Source organism: Rosa rugosa, chromosome 5 (assembly GCF_958449725.1).
Source record: "Rosa rugosa chromosome 5, drRosRugo1.1, whole genome shotgun sequence".
Lineage (NCBI taxonomy): Eukaryota > Viridiplantae > Streptophyta > Magnoliopsida > Rosales > Rosaceae > Rosa > Rosa rugosa.
Window position 1 is genome coordinate 39,425,605 of NC_084824.1, and position 21,309 is coordinate 39,446,913.

The 21,309-nt window shown below is 38.9% G+C and overlaps 3 long non-coding RNA genes across 4 annotated transcripts; 1 reads left to right on the plus strand and 2 right to left on the minus strand.

Annotated features, from left to right (window-relative positions):
- LOC133707894 (uncharacterized) lies at positions 1-19,318 on the plus strand. 2 transcript variants are annotated; one of them, XR_009845393.1, is made up of 4 exons: positions 1-278; positions 385-456; positions 630-1,035; positions 18,936-19,318. It is a non-coding gene; the product is annotated as an uncharacterized LOC133707894 (long non-coding RNA). The 2 variants fall into 2 exon arrangements; XR_009845392.1 differs by having other exon boundaries at positions 894-1,035.
- Positions 3,080-5,420, minus strand: LOC133712965 (uncharacterized). The gene is made up of 3 exons (XR_009847683.1): positions 5,083-5,420; positions 4,272-4,348; positions 3,080-3,347 (listed from the first exon to the last, which is right to left on the minus strand). It is a non-coding gene; the product is annotated as an uncharacterized LOC133712965 (long non-coding RNA).
- LOC133712765 (uncharacterized) lies at positions 9,862-12,953 on the minus strand. The gene is made up of 3 exons (XR_009847596.1): positions 12,616-12,953; positions 11,805-11,881; positions 9,862-10,880 (listed from the first exon to the last, which is right to left on the minus strand). It is a non-coding gene; the product is annotated as an uncharacterized LOC133712765 (long non-coding RNA).
- Positions 19,319-21,309: the final 1,991 nt, after the last annotated feature.

Sequence of the window (21,309 nt, forward strand, 5' to 3'; positions counted from 1 at the left end):
AATACAGGTTTATTTAGGGGGACAATAAACATCTCCGGCCCCATATGAGATCTCCGACAACCTCTTTGGAGACTTCCGGTGAAGTACCATAGATCTATTTGGGAGCAATAAATCTTTCCGACGACCTATGAGATCTCCGATGACCTCTTTAGGGACCTCCGGCGAGGTTTTCAAAAAAGTCCGGTGAACGGAGAGCGGTGACCGAAATCCGGCTGCCGATGACTGGACTCCGGCGATCACTTGAATAATCAATCGTTCATACAATGTCTATGGAAACTGTGAGTGACAAAGTTTTACATGTTTTACTTATTTTCTGGATTTTACTGAGAAAACATTTTAGGGAAGAGCTTGTGAAGATGACAAACTTATTTTCTTGGTTTACAGGTTGTGGAGGTACCTAATGTCTCATGGGATGCTATTGGTGAATTGGACAATGTCAAAAGAGAACTTCAAGAGGTTTGTGATCTGTCCCATTTTATCTCTTTTCCATTCTGCTATATAATATGAATTTTGTTACCTGAGATATAACAAATAATCAATACAAAAAAAAAAAAAAACATTACCTTTCATTACATTTATATTTGAAAGACGAGAGAGATTTCATTCTCGAAGTCCCACTTTATAAACAGCGGCGACCCCATCTTTTTCAACCTATACCCAATTTTGTTCAATTCTGTTTCAATTTGAGACTGGGGCGGAGCTGGCCTTGCTGATGCTAATGTGAACTGGGAGAATGTGACAGGTTCGTTTTCTGTGTACATGCTTGGAATAAAATAAAACATGATTGCTTTAGGCCAGTTTGAGTTTTCTGTTGATTTGAGAACTAGTACATTAGAGTTAAGGCAAGAAGTTTATGATATTTGTGTGATTGTGTTACTCTATATGGTGTTTAGGATAAAAATTCAATCTTGGGCTACAAATGCTCAACTTGGTTGATTACAGCGGCTATGGCTGGTTTCTTCTTATGAATATTGGCTAAAGGCCTTAAGCATTTTTAGTGGAGAAATAAGTGAATGGTGCACTTCAGCAAGTCAGGTAATTCTCTATCTGTTTCTATAGCTATCTCAATTTTTTATTTCTTATTCCCTTCTCTAATTTCCAATTTTGGGACCTAGGTTTGTGAATTTTTGGTTTACTTTGCTCTAACAACTGAATTTATTAGTTTAAAATGTATAAGAAATCACAGATAAAAAGCAAAAGAAGAGAAGACATCACATTCCGACATGTTCTGGTCTGGAGAGATAGTGCCTCTAATTTAATTCAGTGAAACAAATCTTGACTGTTATTATTCACCAGAATTGTTTCTTCTAAACTTAATCGCTTTCAAAAAACATGTAAAGCTGTAAAAGTATTAAGCATGCTAGCAAGAAATTTCATCCCTAGATGAAGAAACACTCAAGGAATGCAAGTTTATTGCAAGTGCTGCATTGGATTTACCAAATTGAGTATGCTTATGTGCCTCTTTACTCAGAGAAAACATGCTTATGTGCATCCTTACAGAGAGAAAACATGCTTATGCTTTTAAAGGTTTTTCATCCAAACATTTTGCTGTATAGGAGGTAGACATATCTTGCTGTATGCCTGTATAGGAGGGTAGACACATTTTGAGTAATGACAGAGTTTGAGTTTGAGTAATGACAGTTATTCAAACAAGCAACAACACAAATAAAAGAACACAAGAATTGCTGACGCAGTGTAAACCTCTCCACTGAGGAAACTTCACTGCGTGGCTTTTAACGTAGCCAACACGAGAATCAAATCCAATATGAATCAAATCATTACAGATCACAAGTAGTGGTATTCAACACAACCACATTGACTAGCAACAATGCTAACTTGCTCACAACTGTAAAAGACCTATTCTAAACAACTATGAAGCAATCTGTATAGATGAAGAAATCTGGACACGCCTTTAGATTCAATCTTGCCTTGAAGCCTCACTGATCTCAATCACATATGCAAGTGATGAATGCAGTGAACAAGCAGTATGATCAATCAATCAAACAAACAATGAGAGTTTTGTAAAACAGTTAGTGCAGACTATGCAGCACAATTAAAATTCTCAATCAAAAAACTCTACCTCTCATAATGCAGTTTCAAAACCTTTTATAGAAGATAAAGACTCCCCCTCAATCCAATCACATTAAACACCGATTGAGATAAACATGGAAAGGTTTTTCAAAACAATATGCAATCACAATCTTTTATCTGATATGTATTCAAAACAATTCTAAATGCAGATAAGATTTCCTAAACTCCTTTCCTTAAACACTATTTGAATCTCCGACCCACAATATATGCATCAATCACATGCAAATTGATATGATATGCAAATTAAAAGCTCTCTAAACCTAGACCATATTTTCAAAATTATATTGAGAAAGAATCGTGTACAATCAATGCGTCTAACCCTAATTGATTCCTATTAGGAAAAATCTTTTTAACAAAAGATTGCCAATTAAAATAAACAGACCTAAATCAATTAGGTCTTCAATGGGACGATTTTAACTGGTGAAAAAAATCTTTGCATAATAAAATTTAAGAATAGAAAGATACTTTCCAAAAACAAACTTCCTAAAACCTAGGACTAACTCAAGGATTGCAACACAGATTGCAATCCCAATGCATATGCTGCCTCATGAGATGCATTTACCTGTAACGTATTTGAGATCAGTATTAGGCCCTTTTCCAACTTCTTTAGTGATGAATTGTCATGATATACTTCACTAGCTTTGTATGGGAATGCCAACAAATAACATGTACAAAATTTTGTACTTACAATCTCCCCCTTTGGCATTCCTATACAAAACACATCTAATTAATACAAACTCCCCCTCAACAAGTACTTGAGGATCCTCACTTGGGAAGAAGCCTGCAATTCCTGTAACACTTATCACACACACCTTGTAAAAAGTAAGTTAAAGATAAGACATAGGAATGTCAACGCAATTTCAAGATCAATATCAAAAGATTTAAACAATCAAAGCACAAGTTGATCAAATTCACCAATATTCTCCCCCTTTTTGTCTAGGAATGACAAAGGCAACCTTCAGCTTGTAGTGTCACGCCCCGAATTTTGAATAATAAATTCAAATCCGAAACATGAATTAAACCACTTAATCAAATAAACGTTCTGAATTTTTTTCTCAATATAATCTCACCACAAGGTACACAAACTCCAAATCTCGAAACCTCGAGTTCATTATTACAATTCACTCTCACAAGCAATATTGTAAAGCTCTAAATGAGCATAACACACCTCACAACTTACAATTGCTGTAAAACTCTAACAATTGCTCTAACCGCACGGTCACCGTCCTGGTTCTCCTGTCCTGTAGGATTACCCGCTACACAATTTGAATAGTGTACCGGGAGTTGCAACAACACAAAACCCGGTAAGCTTTTGACAGCTAGTATGAGTAAACAAGAAAGAACTGTTGATTTATTAAATTACAAGACCACCACAAACCCACGTTACTTTCTCACTCTCATATATATATATAGACACTTATGAGTTACTCTCAATTTAGCTCATAAGATCACTCACTCTCATATATATATATATACACTTATGAGTTACTCTCAATTTAGCTCATAAGATCACTCACTCTCATATATATATATATATATAGACACTTATGAGTTACTCTCAAATTCGCTCATAAGATTTCCCAACATTTGGTAGACAGACTCATATATATATATAGACCCTTATGAGTTACTCTCAATTTCCCTCATAAGGTTACCATATATATATTGACACTTATGAGTTACTCTCAATTTCACTCATAAGGTCACTCCACATTTGGCAGACAGACTAGAGCTCTAACTGAACGTAACCACTCGTCCGGCCACAGACGTGATTACGATTTAATACTATTAATAACCACCAGCCCGGTACGAGAGCGTGATTCACTAATAGATGCCATGGTCACCTCGTGACCTAGTGATCTCCACAGATCACAACAATTTATTGTTCCTCAACAATAAAACTCAACACCTCTCACAATATATTGTTTCTCAACAATAAACTCAATACCTCTCACAATATATTGTTTCTCAACAATAAACTCAATACCTCTCACAATATGTTGTTTCTCAACAATAACTCAACACAACTCCAACAATACATATTATTTCACGTAATAATATATATACAGACATTCACACAGGAATGTCTAGTAACACCAACAATAGTTCATATGATTGCAACAAAATAAAGCAATTAATTGTATTGGGTTCGTAATATGAACCACGTGAGGTTTACTCACCTCGATAATCCCGCTGCGTCTTCAATTCAGCTCAAAATACGATCCACAATCGTCCACCAACTCAAACCGTCAATCACCTAGTCAGATACGATCTTAACTTAGCAATCATTCATAAACAACACATATACGGAAATCCAACGGTCGGATTCTAATTTAATGATGATCCAACGGTCAGATCGAATTTATACGATGATCCAACGGTCGGATCCTAATTATACGATGATCCAACGGTCGGATCCTCACGGATCGCCCTTAGGATCATCCTCCAAAATTATCACAAAGATCCAATGGTCAGATCTTCTTGAATCACTCTAACAAACATCTCCATAAAATTATACGAAAATCTGACGGTCGGATTCTCACGAATCGCCTTCCGAATCATTGTTTTACATTTATACGAAGATCCAACGGTCGGATCTTCGCCCATGACCACACAAAGCCACTGGGACAGTCATAAGATCATCATATCCAAATTTGAAGTAAAACCGATGGTCAGATCCTCACAGATCGTAAACCGAAGATAAAACGTAAAAACGTTAAATAGTAACGTCAAAACATAAATTCACTATTTATCAACGTTTTCTAAAATGACCTTGTAATATATCAAAACGCTCGTAAGGATGCGTAGATCATCACCTAGATAATAAAAACTCAAAATATGGTCGAATACGCCGCCACAAGCGGCGGTCAGTGGGCGGTCAACGGCGGTCAACGCGGCGGTCAACCACCTCCTCTGGCCACCAAATTTCGTCCACAGCATCATCTCAACATTTCCAATCACTTTCTCAACTGTGACAAAGTCAGAAAATACCTTGAAGTAGCCGAACAATTAAGCACTCCGATGTACAGTGAAATTTTCCAATTATGCTTTCTTCCTCCATGCTTCGATCTGGGTTATGAGACTTGGCGAGCATGAAGAGCGGCTTAAGGCGCTTCTAATGGACCTGGGTTTATGACTGGAGGTGGCCGGAAATCGGCGTTGACTAATTTGCTACAGTAAAAATGTTGGCTTCGATCTCCACATTTCCGGCCAAATCGTCGTAAACAACTCCCACATGCGTGATAAGGAGGAAGAGACGAGTCTATCGATGCTCGCAGCTCGCCATTTGGTGGTCTAGAGGTGGTGAAAGAGGAGGTTGCAGAAGAGAGAAAGAGAGAGTTGCAGAAGAGAGAGACTGAGAGAGCACGGGGGAAGGAGAGAGAAAAGAAAGAAAAGTTACCTGGCTACAGTAACATTTCAAATTTATACCAATCTACCATAAACAGTAACTTTCATATTTTGCTTATAACTTTCGCATACGAACTCCGATTTTTACGTACCACATATGCACGCACTCGGTTTAATGTCCTCTACAACTTTCATGAAGGAAGTTTTCCCAAATTCCCAATGTATAAAAAGTCACTTTTTGAGACCCCCTAAATAACGTTCGTTTTTCGAAAATTAATCGTTCGAACTAATTCCACAATTCCTCCGAGCCTCGTACTCGCTCCCACTATCGTGAAATCATTTCTAAAAATCCACATAATTTAATTTGGATTTTTCGGGGTATTACAATCTACCATCCTTAAAGAAATTTCGTCCCGAAATTTAAGCGTAAGTCAATTCCTCTCGATTAAGGTTGACCTAACTATAGAATCTCCATCTTTTCCAAATCTGTAGTAATCTACAAAGCCTCTGCCCTTTGTATAAAAATACATTCCTATGGCCACTAAATCCTTTCATCACAAACGTAAACTCACAACACAACTGCTCAACATCACTCCACATCAATTACACAAAATCATCACATGGATCATCACATAGATCATTACTTAGATCTTCACAGAGATTATCTCATAGATCCTCACATAGATCTTCACCCTGTACTGGCATACAAGCACAGTAAACACTCCCACAAAGCGTTTCGCTACTCAATTAGCATCACTCAAAACAAATCATTCTCCAAAGCACGCCAATAAAACATGTGACCCAGTGATGATGACTTGGGCTTGCTCAATCCTTGGGCTAAGCATTAAGGCTGGCCAATTGAGCCGAAGAAACCGAACCATCCACATTTCGAACTGGCCCAAACCACTTTGGGTTTAACATTTGGGCCTACTATTCGGGCCGAACGATTGGGCTTAACATTTGGGCCTACCATTTGGGCCTACCATTCGGGCCGAACAATTGGGCCTACCAATCGGGCCGAACAATTGGGCTTACTATTTGGGCCTACCAATCGGCCCACCAACTTCCAGCTCGGCTACGGTATGAAATTGTACATACCGTATATACGTATGCATACCGTACAGACCGTATATACGTATGCATACCGTACAACTGTATATACGTATGTATACCGTACAGACCGTATATACGTATGCATACTGTACAACTGTATATACGTATACATACCGTACAGACCGTATATACGTATGTATACCGTACATACCGTATACACGTCCGTATATCAAGCATATACGAGATCCAAAAATATTTGTAAGAGGTAAGGTTCGAACTCCCGACCTCGAACACGAAGGTTTTGCTCCCAACCACTGAAGCAAGAGCTGCCTTCATTAATATATGCTCACGTGTTATATTTATTATGTCATAAGCGACATAAATAAAATAACGGGGAAGGCAAGGTTCGAAACCTCAACCTGCCGCACGAAACCTTTGTCCCCCAACCACTGGAGCACAAGCTGTGCTTAATATAATGTGTACAAATTTTATACTTATTATGTCATAACGAACATAATAAAAATAAACGAGAGGCGAGGTTCGAACCTCAGACCTCTTGTACACGAACTGTACACTCAACCACTCGAGCACGGCTGCTCACGTTATTATCCATACAAATCCTTTTATTTAAACCAACTGTTTCAACTGTTTAAACAATTCGGCCCAAAACATCCAAGACTGTTGCAGAAACCCAGCCCAACGTATCCAAAACTGTTACAGAAATCCGGCCCAACTCATCCAAAACTGTTTCAGAAACTCGGCCCATCATGTCCAAAACTGTTTCTGAAACTCGGCCCATCAGGCCTCCACCCACAGCTACAGTGATGCCTTGATCCGAGACAGGCCCAAGTACGGCCCACTTGTGTCACGGCTTATCCCTTCCGTGATTTACGGCAGTCAAATCTGCTTTCGGCTACAGCTGTCTGCCACAGCGCCTCGAGATTCCCTCGGTCCCCTTACACGCTCTCCACGCGCCAACAGCTTTTCCGGGTTTCGGGGCGACTTTAATCCAACGCGTGGATTGAATCTCAGAGATCGTCCATCCAACGGTGGAGATCTGCTCACCTCGTTCTATAAATAGGTGCATCCTGGAGAAAAACTGTTCACACCAAAGAAAAGAAATTTTCCCCAGCCATTCTCTCTCAAACTCTGCAGCCTTCCTCTCGAAACTCAAATCCTTTCTTCATCAATTTCAATCCTTCTCTTCTGATCTTCTCTCCCATCTAGTTGATTCAATCCCATCTTTCCTCTGAACTTTCAGATCTTCAATCTTTTCCTCCAAATCTTCAATCCTTCTTTCTCAGATCTTTTCTTCCATTTGAAGATTCGATCTCATCTTTCCTCTGAGAATCTCAGATCTCCAATCACCAGTTCAACAACTCCAATCCTTCTAACAAAATCTCCCTCAAACACTAAACCATGTATTCCTCGATTTCCACATCCTCTCACCCCATGACCCAAGAGCCACGAACTCTGCAACTAATGGAGCTCCAAACCCCGCAACAAATGGAACCACAACAACAGCAACCAACAGAGGAGGGAGGAAACACCCAAGCAGCTGGAAGTAGTGCCAACATGGATTTCTGGCGAAGCCGTACCAGGTGGATTCCTACTCCAGAACAAATAAGAATCCTCAAGGATCTTTACTATGTCAAGGGATTTAAGTGCCCAACTACAGAGCAGATTCACGAGATCTGTCTCCAGCTGAACCAGTATGGGTATGTTGAGGGTAAGAACATTTACTTTTGGTTCCAGAACGTCAGGGCTCGAGAGAAGCAGATGAATAGGTGTAATCAGGCTGCTCCAGTGCCCATGAGAACTAGTTCTCTTGGTACTGGTAGATCCATTGATCTCAATTTTGGGTCCACTGGTTCTACTGGTGCTGGTGGATCCATCGACATCAATTTTGGGCCAGCTGGTGGATCCATTGACATCAATTTTGGGTCCACTAGTTCTACTGATGATGGTAGATCCATTGATCTCAACTTTGGTTCCACCTATTCTACTGGTAATGAAGGATTTATTTACTTAAATTTTGTTTCGTATTCTTCCTCACACTTCAACACTAATACCAGTACAACTCTTTTGGCACAACAGGAGGACAAACATCCCTGCAACAACGAGGAGGAGATCACCAGGAGGTTCAAACTCTTCCTCTGTTCCCCGTGCACGGCGAGGACGTCTTTGGTAACCTGAAGGCTACTTCCGAGGAAGGTAGCGCTTTTGGTTACTATTCTGGTGGCTCAGGCGGTTACCACAGTGGCTCAAACGTTTCTCTTGAGCTCAGCCTCAACCCATCCGGAGCTGCTGACTAGGCTTAGTATAGCATAGTCCTCGCTTCCCTTTTTGTAATATAAAATCAATAAGATTGTGTGCATGTTTTCTTTTTCTTTTTTTGTTTAACCACAACAACACCAAGGATCGAACCTTGGTCACTTAATACTCTTTTCAAAACCATCGAGACTCTGCTGCACACATCTTTCAAAATGATTTATCACAAACAATCATTCAAAACCTAGCAATCAATTAAGTCACACAGAGGTCAAGCTAGTATCCTCTGAGTCAAACCAAACACAATAATTTCGTCGCTAGAATTAGGGATTAATAAAGCTAAACACTTCCTGAGTTAGCTAGGAAAAACCCACATCTTTAGAGTTACACTTACAACTCTAAAAAAAATCTCGATCACTCCATCTATCAATTGCTTCAACAAGCAATATGTACCATCTTAGCATCCACTAATCGATACTGGTACCACACTCAGTATCTCACCCACGAATCACCTCACTGCTCATTTGGTGGTAAGTCAACATCTAGTGGGTCAAAATTCTGTGATTATAGCACTTCACACTAACCACGTCATAATCCATAATCTGTCCTCACAACAGTATCTGGCCTCATAAATTAGTTATACAACCCTAGCACTCCTAGAGTTGAAAACAACGTTATTACCTAAGCTCATACATCAACACAATGTCTCTTCACAGTCAATCCTATCACGAGGTCATATCAATCTTTCCATAAGTCAACCATACACAAAATCCATCATAGTAACAACGAATTATGCATTACTACTCAACAATAGTCAGTGAACCAGCACTCCACAATAATTTCCAATACCATCCGCAGATCTCAAACCACACCCCGACATTTAGCTAATATATAGTAGCTATCCTAAACACCAAACAACTGTGCATGAATGAATGCTCCATTATAACACAATTCCATCACTAAGCAACCAATAACTGCTAAGTATTCTTCAACTCAAAACATCTGCATATCCAACTAATGGAAAGTATCACAACTACTAGTCAAATACTCGTAACGACTTTAGATACAAGCATTGGTCAAACACCATGACCCCAACAACCAACGACTACAATGCACATAAGGATACTGTTTTTCGTGAAAACCATCCTCAATAACTCCACCAGAGTTTAATCCAAAGGTTCCCATTCCTCAAAGGTGATAACTCAAAGAAGCTACACAAGCTCCACCACTTCACTTACAAAGTCAACCTATGCCATGATCACTTGACATACTACCCTTATTAAAGGTAACATAAGTATCTCCCAAATTACATCACTACACTCGAACACCAATATAGTCTTGAGAATTCTGTCTCATAATCTCTCACACTCCTATCATCTTGAGTTGGTGAGATCAATTCTCTTTTCAACTATTCCTAGGGTCTCAATCTCTTTCACCATTTCAACCCAAGAATAACATCCATCACATCAACTACAGGTAGACTAGGCAACTCAACCTCTAATGCCTCCACCTCATCCTCAACTGTCTCCATAGAAAGGTCATGTCCCTACATCAGACTCGACCTCTACCTCACCGACTCATCAGAGTTAAATCCAGAGGTTCCTATTCCTCGAAGATCACAACTCGCGGAAACTAAACTTATTCTAATACGAACTTAGTAGACAACTCTACCGTCCTACGGACTTACACGTTGTCTAGACCCCATACTAAGACATACCCAATGATTTTACCAGTACCGAAGAGTATATGATGGGGATCCGCTGCAGACGGGCCATCACTCGGGAGGTACTGATTATCACCAAATATGTACCTTACGCTCTGATACCAAACTGTCACGCCCCGAATTTTGAATAATAAATTCAAATCCGAAACATGAATTAAACCACTTAATCAAATAAACGTTCTGAATTTTTTTCTCAATATAATCTCACCACAAGGTACACAAACTCCAAATCTCGAAACCTCGAGTTCATTATTACAATTCACTCTCACAAGCAATATTGTAAAGCTCTAAATGAGCATAACACACCTCACAACTTACAATTGCTGTAAAACTCTAACAATTGCTCTAACCGCACGGTCACCGTCCTGGTTCTCCTGTCCTGTAGGATTACCCGCTACACAATTTGAATAGTGTACCGGGAGTTGCAACAACACAAAACCCGGTAAGCTTTTGACAGCTAGTATGAGTAAACAAGAAAGAACTGTTGATTTATTAAATTACAAGACCACCACAAACCCACGTTACTTTCTCACTCTCATATATATATATAGACACTTATGAGTTACTCTCAATTTAGCTCATAAGATCACTCACTCTCATATATATATATATACACTTATGAGTTACTCTCAATTTAGCTCATAAGATCACTCACTCTCATATATATATATATATATAGACACTTATGAGTTACTCTCAAATTCGCTCATAAGATTTCCCAACATTTGGTAGACAGACTCATATATATATATAGACCCTTATGAGTTACTCTCAATTTCCCTCATAAGGTTACCATATATATATTGACACTTATGAGTTACTCTCAATTTCACTCATAAGGTCACTCCACATTTGGCAGACAGACTAGAGCTCTAACTGAACGTAACCACTCGTCCGGCCACAGACGTGATTACGATTTAATACTATTAATAACCACCAGCCCGGTACGAGAGCGTGATTCACTAATAGATGCCATGGTCACCTCGTGACCTAGTGATCTCCACAGATCACAACAATTTATTGTTCCTCAACAATAAAACTCAACACCTCTCACAATATATTGTTTCTCAACAATAAACTCAATACCTCTCACAATATATTGTTTCTCAACAATAAACTCAATACCTCTCACAATATGTTGTTTCTCAACAATAACTCAACACAACTCCAACAATACATATTATTTCACGTAATAATATATATACAGACATTCACACAGGAATGTCTAGTAACACCAACAATAGTTCATATGATTGCAACAAAATAAAGCAATTAATTGTATTGGGTTCGTAATATGAACCACGTGAGGTTTACTCACCTCGATAATCCCGCTGCGTCTTCAATTCAGCTCAAAATACGATCCACAATCGTCCACCAACTCAAACCGTCAATCACCTAGTCAGATACGATCTTAACTTAGCAATCATTCATAAACAACACATATACGGAAATCCAACGGTCGGATTCTAATTTAATGATGATCCAACGGTCAGATCGAATTTATACGATGATCCAACGGTCGGATCCTAATTATACGATGATCCAACGGTCGGATCCTCACGGATCGCCCTTAGGATCATCCTCCAAAATTATCACAAAGATCCAATGGTCAGATCTTCTTGAATCACTCTAACAAACATCTCCATAAAATTATACGAAAATCTGACGGTCGGATTCTCACGAATCGCCTTCCGAATCATTGTTTTACATTTATACGAAGATCCAACGGTCGGATCTTCGCCCATGACCACACAAAGCCACTGGGACAGTCATAAGATCATCATATCCAAATTTGAAGTAAAACCGATGGTCAGATCCTCACAGATCGTAAACCGAAGATAAAACGTAAAAACGTTAAATAGTAACGTCAAAACATAAATTCACTATTTATCAACGTTTTCTAAAATGACCTTGTAATATATCAAAACGCTCGTAAGGATGCGTAGATCATCACCTAGATAATAAAAACTCAAAATATGGTCGAATACGCCGCCACAAGCGGCGGTCAGTGGGCGGTCAACGGCGGTCAACGCGGCGGTCAACCACCTCCTCTGGCCACCAAATTTCGTCCACAGCATCATCTCAACATTTCCAATCACTTTCTCAACTGTGACAAAGTCAGAAAATACCTTGAAGTAGCCGAACAATTAAGCACTCCGATGTACAGTGAAATTTTCCAATTATGCTTTCTTCCTCCATGCTTCGATCTGGGTTATGAGACTTGGCGAGCATGAAGAGCGGCTTAAGGCGCTTCTAATGGACCTGGGTTTATGACTGGAGGTGGCCGGAAATCGGCGTTGACTAATTTGCTACAGTAAAAATGTTGGCTTCGATCTCCACATTTCCGGCCAAATCGTCGTAAACAACTCCCACATGCGTGATAAGGAGGAAGAGACGAGTCTATCGATGCTCGCAGCTCGCCATTTGGTGGTCTAGAGGTGGTGAAAGAGGAGGTTGCAGAAGAGAGAAAGAGAGAGTTGCAGAAGAGAGAGACTGAGAGAGCACGGGGGAAGGAGAGAGAAAAGAAAGAAAAGTTACCTGGCTACAGTAACATTTCAAATTTATACCAATCTACCATAAACAGTAACTTTCATATTTTGCTTATAACTTTCGCATACGAACTCCGATTTTTACGTACCACATATGCACGCACTCGGTTTAATGTCCTCTACAACTTTCATGAAGGAAGTTTTCCCAAATTCCCAATGTATAAAAAGTCACTTTTTGAGACCCCCTAAATAACGTTCGTTTTTCGAAAATTAATCGTTCGAACTAATTCCACAATTCCTCCGAGCCTCGTACTCGCTCCCACTATCGTGAAATCATTTCTAAAAATCCACATAATTTAATTTGGATTTTTCGGGGTATTACATGTAGTTAATGAACAAGTGAGAGCCCAACATAATAAAACCGAACATGTAGACACAGCATGTGAATGAACCCAAGAATACCAGCTCTTGTGTTGCTCGTACTTGAGTGAATAAATAGAGGAGCATGCAACAAGGAACAAAAGCACATACTTCAAATATTTCATTCCGATATCATCATATTCCTTTGTCTTATTCCCTGCATGGGACTCAGAACCTCAACCTTGGTATCTTCCCACTTCTATCAATCTCTATGTGCATGGCCTTCCCAATTTACCAAAATTTAATGCAGCAGCCAACTCCAGAGCTTGCAAGAACCATCCATGAATTCATTGTCAAGTAGATAGAGGAAGATAACGAACTAGCTTATGAAGCACACAATAACAGACTTCGAAGACAGCCCTTCCATAGACTTATTTTTGTTCCAAAACTGAATATCATTTTTTTTAATTATTTTTATATATATATCGAAAACACAAAACTAACAACCTAAAAATAGCAAAAAGGTTTCAATTTTCTTCCCCCCACACTTAAACCAAATATTGTCCTCAATGTTTGACAAATAATCACATGTAATGAAAAGATTTAAGTATAGAAAGAGAGATAAAAGAAAACAACAAAAACAAGTATAGTTAAGAAAAGTAGAGAATGCTCCCTCTTGTAGACCTCCCAATGCATACGACCTTTGGAGACGAACTAAAGACACAAACCTCAAGGCTAATTAAGCCTTGACTTCCTAACATAAGGTCCATGCCAAACATGCTCCAAAGGTACTCCAATAATGCTCAAAGACAATAGGAAACATCACTTGTCACAAACTGATTTCAGCTAAAACCTTGCAGCAGTCCTACTTCCGAGGCTTATAGCTCATCCATTCAGAATCAGAATCCAAAGATCCTACTTGGAGATGAAAGTTCATATTCAGGGATTTCCGTACATATGTGGCGCGAATTCTAAGTCCAAGGGATGTGAAAACTAGAGACCTGCAAAGTTAGCAAAAAAATACAGAAAACTGTCAGAATGCTGACAGAATGTCCTTTGTCCATTCAAACTTGAATACCGGAAGCTACATGGGTCACATTCAGAAACCCTTTGGTATGAATGAAGTAGACATCTGGGGCTTCAAATACATATAAGGCTTGTCTCATTTGGACCCCAGGAAGTATCCCCTGTTTTGCACTTTATGTGGCTCAGCTGCCCAGTTTTCTGGTTTTCTGCCCTGACCTTTCTATACTCAACTGGAGACTGCAGACTCATTAGAACTCAGAATTTCTATCTGTCAACTCCATTGGAAAATAGACTCCTGGGGCTTTTGATCCATGTATGGCACGTCTTCTGGTTCCAAGTGAGCTGTGAACCCTAGCCGTTCAAAATGAATCGATCCGCGAGCCAAAAAAAACTGTTTCGGTAAACAGTGATCTTCTTCTATCTTTCCTCAACTATATGACCTGCACACACACTAAAAACATAAAAAGGAACCAGAAAAGAAGCAAAGAAATTGAAAAGAAGATTCAGGTACTATAACACCCTTTTAACATAAAAGTTTCCTATGCCGTTGCCATCTCCTCATCCATTCATTGGATTGCCTCCCAATTAGTGCTTGGTTTCATGTCATACAAGCGCACTTTCATTTCCAAATTCATTGAACTTCTCATGTTCAGTAATCAGTGACCTATTCAACGACCTGATCGGTGACCTGATCGGCTTCACCATTGAAACCAAAATCATTTACACGGTTTTTGTCCACGGGATAGACCCATCTCTGGTATATGTATATCAGAAATATGATATCATCACGGAACACACAAAAAAGCGATGCAACATTGACATTTTCATGACAAATGCAACTTATGTAGCGGAAGCTATGTAGAAGGAGGATCACCAGTAGATGTTTCGCAATAGACACCAACCCAAGAAGAATCAATCAGAGAAAGATAGCCCAAGTATCAATACTCCCCCTAAGTGTGATCATGTGATGAGAGATGCAAGGATGAAATGCAAACACACAATGAGTGGGTTGTATCCAAATGCTAAGAACAGATTTAATTCGCATAGCTTTTCCAACAAGAGCAATACCACTTAATCATAAACAAGAGTGCAACAAAATAAGTTCACACGAGTGAATTGATTCCGACAATCACAAGGTAAGATAGAGGGTGATCGAGTATTCTATACCTCTTGTTGTGAAGAGTGAACATATCTCAAGATGGGGTGTGTAATATTTGTGGAAACCTGAAAAGCAAGCCTCACATACGAAACAAATTTAAGCACGTAAACTATATTCCCCCTTATAACACCGTGTGGGCATGATTTTGAATTTTTCTTTTGACCTTTCACACAAAGTAACATTTTTGCTCAAGAAGACTACGACCCATGTAACGAGTATTAAGCTAGCAGCTCCCAAGTCAGATGACTTGAGGGTACTAGATGTAACAAGGACATCCCAAAGAGCACATCTACTCGAGTCAATAGTCTCATAATCCACCGGGGTGACCAAACCATTCCCGTTTCTTCCCAATCCTCATATCGTTCGTCGTTCGTCACGACCGAGGGCTATTTACTTTGGCAATAGTCTGGCCATGCTCCATAAGACATTCTCTTTTTTTTTTCTTTTTTTTTAAGAGCAGTAAAAATAAGGAAATATTCCGTACAAGAGTATTGAGAACAGGCCAACCAACAAATATGACTTACCACCACTTAGAGTATGTGTGCATGGGAGGATTCAAGGTGATAGAGAATATGTTGTTCAAGCTCACAATTACAGAGTGATGCAGGAACAAATTCAAAACATGCTAAGCAGCTCATTGCACACAGATTTAAGAAAAGGAGTAGAGCCCTCGTTAATCTAAGTTCAAATTAATCTGTCAGACACTTAGGGATACAAATCACAATCTTGAATTTCCAGAAACTGATCCTAACAATGCAGAAACGGAAATAATAATGCACCTATACTACCATGAAGACATATAACATGAATTCATGCAAAATGGATCAAGCGAAGTGAGAGTATCAATACTTAGAGCATCCACCAACGGTGCTTCTAAGTGATTCAAATTGAGTTCTGTCTAAAGGCCTAGTAAACGAATTAGACAATTTGTGTTCAGTAGGAACGAAAGCAAGCTCAAGCATATTATCAAGATTATTCATATGAGCAGAAAAACAATTATTTGAACCTTTTTTAATCCAGATTTGCTTCTGCTTCAAATTCTGCTCTTTGGGGATTGCAATCCTGCTAATCAACTTCAGATGCTCTTTCAGCTCTGCTTGCAGCGATGCAGTTGAGCCTATTTTTGATGCTTTCCTCTGATTTTGAGTGACCCTGCGGAGCATATTACATCTAGGACGTATGTGTCCCAATTTTCCGCAGAAATGACAAGTGGGAGTGAAACTTCTTGAGTTATGAACATACCTGGGCTGACGCACAGAGATGTGACTGTCAGAACTTACCTGAGTTCTCCTTTGATGAGGTGGAGGTGCTGAATTAAATTTAGGCTTTTGAGGAAGAGTTGGGGGATGAGTTTCTTGGTCATTTGATGAGCTTGAGTGCACACTTGAGCTCACACCTTTCATAAAGTTAGAACGATGAAAGTTATGACAGTTATTCAAACAAGCAACAACACAAATAAAAGAACACAAGAATTGCTGACGCAGTGTAAACCTCTCCACTGAGGAAACTTCACTGCGTGGTTTTTAACGTAGCCAACACGAGAATCAAATCCAATATGAATCAAATCATTACAGATCACAAGTAGTGGTATTCAACACAACCACATTGACTAGCAACAATGCCAACTTGCTCACAACTGTAAAAGACCTATTCTAAACAACTATGAAGCAATCTGTATAGATGAAGAAATCTGGACACGCCTTTAGATTCAATCTTGCCTTGAAGCCTCACTGATCTCAATCACATATGCAAGTGATGAATGCAGTGAACAAGCAGTATGATCAATCAATCAAACAAACAATGAGAGTTTTGTAAAACAGTTAGTGCAGACTATGCAGCACAATTAAAATTCTCAATCAAAAAACTCTACCTCTCATAATGCAGTTTCAAAACCTTTTATAGAAGATAAAGACTCCCCCTCAATCCAATCACATTACACACCGATTGAGATAAACATGGAAAGGTTTTTCAAAACAATATGCAATCACAATCTTTTATCTGATATGTATTCAAAACAATTCTAAATGCAGATAAGATTTCCTAAACTCCTTTCCTTAAACACTATTTGAATCTCCGACCCACAATATATGCATCAATCACATGCAAATTGATATGATATGCAAATTAAAAGCTCTCTAAACCTAGACCATATTTTCAAAATTATATTGAGAAAGAATTGTGTACAATCAATGCGTCTAACCCTAATTGATTCCTATTAGGAAAAATCTTTTTAACAAAAGATTGCCAATTAAAATAAATAGACCTAAATCAATTAGGTCTTCAATGGGACGATTTTAACTGGTGAAAAAAATCTTTTCATAATAAAATTTAAGAATAGAAAGATACTTTCCAAAAACAAACTTCCTAAAACCTAGGAGTGACTCAAGGATTGCAACACAGATTGCAATCCCAATGCATATGCTGACTCATGAGATGCATTTACCTGTAACGTATTTGAGATCAGTATTAGGCCCTTTTCCAACTTCTTCAGTGATGAATTGTCATGATATACTTCACTAGCTTTGTATGGGAATGCCAACAAATAACATGTACAAAATCTTGTACTTACATTATGTGCCTCTTTACTCAGAGAAAACATGCTTATGTGCATCCTTACAGAGAGAAAACATTCTTATGCTTTTAAAGGTTTTTCATCCAAACATTTTGTTGTATAGGAGGTAGACATATCTTGCTGTATGCCTGTATAGGAGGGTAGACACATTTTTCTGTTGCAAAGATTGCTTCCAGTGATTAAAAAAAAAAATACTTATGGTTGCCACTGATGAGCTAGGACACTACTGATATGCTGAGCTTTTCTTTTAGTTAAGAGAGAAACAAATAATGTACTCTACTACAATTTTGATAATAAATGTGCAGTGATTTAATAGTGGAAGTGAATTGTTTGCATTCTTATTTCCAGTCCAATATAGGCATTCCCCCTTTTAGCATCTGTCTGTTGGACAATGAAAAACATTTGTTGGTGATTTTTGGCACAAAAGCCACATTTGTAAGGTTCTGAAAATGGTATTAGTTACCACAATAAATCAGTCAAAATGTAATAGAACATTATATTTAGTATAATTAAACCTCTGGTACCTAGGAAGATTTTCACTTAGGTTCAAATTCAACTTCTCACATTAATTTCTCAAATTAGCTAGCCAATTCAGAAGTCAGGTCTAATTCCTATTACTTTGGCTGGATTATTCGTAACTGCATATATACAATACAGACGTGATGATCATTTTGTTGATTCTTCTCATTTAGTGTTGATTTCAATTGGGTACTTTTGCTGTTTGATTTCTGCCAATCCTATTCAATTGCACAACAAGTTTTTAGGCGTATCTGATTGAGTGAGCGATTGTGTATCATTGATTTCTTATTATAGTTTGCATGATAGATACTTTTGTGTTTTCAGAGGGCAAAACATTTAGGGGAAAAAGAGAGCAAACAGAAGAGGGAAAAAAACAAAAAACAAAAAAAAGGGAGAAGAGAACAGGGGAAGAAGGGGACAAAGAAGAGATTTAGAGGAAGAAAGAAAAGGGGAGGGAGGAAGAAACAGAAGAAATGAAAACAAGTGGCTCTCCATCTCGGTATTTGATTTTATGTTCGGCAAATCATGTATTGGAATTGGATTTATCATACTATCTGGTAGAGGCCAGGGCTACACAAAATTCTCGACCTTGGCGTAATGAGCATGGGGTATAGGAAGGAGCGTAGTGCTTATTAAATGTGTTTTTTGTTTTTGGATTTTTTTTTTTTTTGCTGTTATGGACATTGTTTGATGACTCGATTTGTATGTGTTGTGCTCATTTAAAATATTTTGCTGGACCAGCTTTTGCAATCTGTAAAATAATAACAGGTTTAGTTATATAACTTATATTACATATCTAGTCTCTGCAATTTATTACGTATACAATTTAGGAAGCAAAGAAAACCCACAGCATCGCGGGCTTTTGCACTAGTTGGTCCTAATTGTGATCTCTAGGGTTTTCAAGCCTCTAGACTAGTAATGGAGAATCCTAATTAGTTCACGCGGACCTTGTAATCTAGGGATCATTAACAAGCTCAAAGGCCAAAACACTTTCTTAGTGATGACAGCATCGATCAATATCTTTTTGACAAGGAGCATCGATTTTCATTGCTTCAGTTCTCAAGCAATCTCTGTTTGGTCTCATTGAGAGAGAAAAAGAAAACCCTTAACTTGGGGCTTCGTGCATAGTGGCGGTTTTGGCTGATCGTGTCCAGCGCAGATGTAAGCTTGGTGAGATTGTTAAGCTTGATCTGTATTGTTGGGCCGAATGGGCAGGACTTTGTTTTTGGCACGTTGTAGGACCATGCTTTACTGGAAGAGTCGGCCGCTAGAAGCCTAAAAGTCTCGAAGGCGGCAATGATAGACTGGCAGAGTGTGCAGGTTGCTTGTGCTCCTAATAGCCTGACTAGCCTCTCTCTTTCTTGGGTTTGGGCCTAGGTCTTATGGGTGCAATCTCACCTGGGCCAGCCATCTGATTAGATTTGGTTCTTGTGAGAATTGGACCAGGCTAGACTGTAAAAGGTGTCTTGCCACGCTCACCTATTACTTAGTGGTTTGAGTTGGCATGGTCCTAGCATTATACCTACTTGGGCGATTGGGCATTTCAGTGGTCTTTAAGTGCCAGTCTTAATTTAAATCATGATTATGGTAGAGTTGATAATTTTCTCTATTTTTTACTAGGGCTGGGCATTTAGCCCGAAAACCCGAAACCCGGCCCGAACGGTCCGGGCCCTTTAAAAAAATTTGACAGTTTTTTAAGGCCCAGCCTGAAAACATTATATAACGGGCCGGGCTCGGTCCTTAAAAGTTTTTAAAAAAAAAGCCCGAAGGCCCGAACTGATGTATAGTGAGTATATTTGTTTAGTTTTTTATTCTTCTCTTCCTCTTTTTCTGGACTCTCTTCTTCTCTCTCCTCTGAGTTGTTTAGTTTTTTATTCTCCTCTCTTCCTCTTTTTCTGGACTCTCTTCTTCTCTCTCTTATTTCTCTTCAATTACTCATGTTTTTTTAGTTTTCTATTCAATTCTCTCTTAGAATCTAGACTCTCTCTTCTTCTCTTTCTTCTTTCTTTTCCCGTCTCTTCTTGTTCCTCCCTCCCCTCTATTTTTTTTCTTCTTCTCTCTTCTTATCTTCTTATTCTTCTCCCCAAACGCCTCCATTCAGTCCATTGTCTTTTTTTTCTTTTCTTTTCCCTTCTCTCCCTAGTCCCTAGTCCTCCTTCCCCATCAGATCAATTGTAGATAATTGTCTTTACTCATCCCCAAAATTTCTCTCTCTCGGTCTCTCTCTAGTTTTTCACTTTTTTTGTAGCTATGCCGATTGGAGGACAAATCTGAGTTGTGGCTTTGGAGGGCGGAGGAATGGGTTTGGAGCAAGATCTGAGAACAGATCTTGTTTTTTTTTTTTTTTTTTTTTTTTTAGCCTTTTGGGCCCGAAAATTCCGGTCCGGGTCCGGGCTCTATAAATTTTACACAGGCCAGGCCCAATCCCAGCCCTATTTTTTACTAGTGTATTTCAAGCGGCTTAGGGATAAGGAGTTAGCTCCTATCCGTTTGCTAGGAAGTGGCTTTCTGATTTATACCACAATTGTGTGTAGACGAATGGAGAGCTAGTCGATGATTTTTCCCTAGAAGACACAGACTTGTTCTTTGTTTGTAAGTTCGCTAAAAAAGCAAACCACCACTATTCACACTATTCATAATTAATAGGTAGGGAAAAACAAACCAGTACTTACGTTCTTTTAAGATATGCAAAAAAACA